Below are 1,148 nucleotides of genomic sequence, written 5' to 3' on the forward strand. Positions count from 1 at the left end.
TGATCACAGCACCCTCTAGCGGTTGGTGACTGAACTGCTTAGTTCGCAGATGTGCCGCCAGGGGGTGCGACGGGAGCGCCTCTACTGTCAATCCGTCGAACTATTGGAGTTCGAGCGTGCACCGCTAGATGGCGCTGCAATAATTCGGGTCTTACCGATTGTAGCGCCTCTGGTGGCCGATCGTCGAACCTTCTAGTTCGGCTGTTTGTCGCTAGAGGGCGCTGCGATCGCTTAGGTTCCCAGAATAAAAATTCATACTGATAAAGGCGATCCAAGGCACATATTTAACTTTTATTTTACTTTGTTTTAAATGCATTCAACATCTATTACACAAGTGTAACACGCCAATGATAAAACAATATGAGTTAAGATTTATTTATTTAGACAAAAATTACATCTATTACAACGATATTTATTTCAAATAACTGTATTACACATGATACAAACAAGATATCTCAGAAATAACAGTTTATAATGACTTATAAAAGTTACAACACAAAATACCTGAAACGGGAAAGACAAGATAACGAATGGAATTTCAAAGAAAATACAAAAAAGAACGTTATTTATTTATAAACTGTCATATTATTATTTAAACACACGATTAGGGAGGAAAAGTCCCCCTAACCCTCTGTGGCCTCCACATCTCCCCTTATAGCCACCCTATCCACCCAAACGAATATTAATTAACAAATATTTATTTAGTTTTAACAGTTATACCAAAAAATCAATTTAAAAACATTTTAAATATCAACCCAAGTTGCAATTACATAATATAACAGTTCATAAAGTAATAAACAAAATACCTGTAAAAGAAAGACAAGAAAATACATGAAATTTCAAAGAAATTACAATAAAAAGCAAAAAAGAAAATGATGTCTTCGTTCTTCTTAGGAAATACCTCATAATCTGAAAGCGAATAGTGCAATTACAAGGACTAACGACAAATACTAATAGCTTTGGTAGAGAAGATCGGACAGATTTCGCCAAGGCAAGCTGGGCAGTCGCCTATTGCTCCTATTCCAGATAACCCACTGTACCCTGTCTGAAAGGAAGTAACGCTAGAGTAGACTCGCGAAAAGTGTATAAGACACTTTTAAGATCAACTAAATAGCTAAGCCCAAGGGAAGTCGTTCGGGGAGGCCCTC

Source organism: Agrilus planipennis, unplaced genomic scaffold (assembly GCF_000699045.2).
Source record: "Agrilus planipennis isolate EAB-ADULT unplaced genomic scaffold, Apla_2.0 scaffold417, whole genome shotgun sequence".
Lineage (NCBI taxonomy): Eukaryota > Metazoa > Arthropoda > Insecta > Coleoptera > Buprestidae > Agrilus > Agrilus planipennis.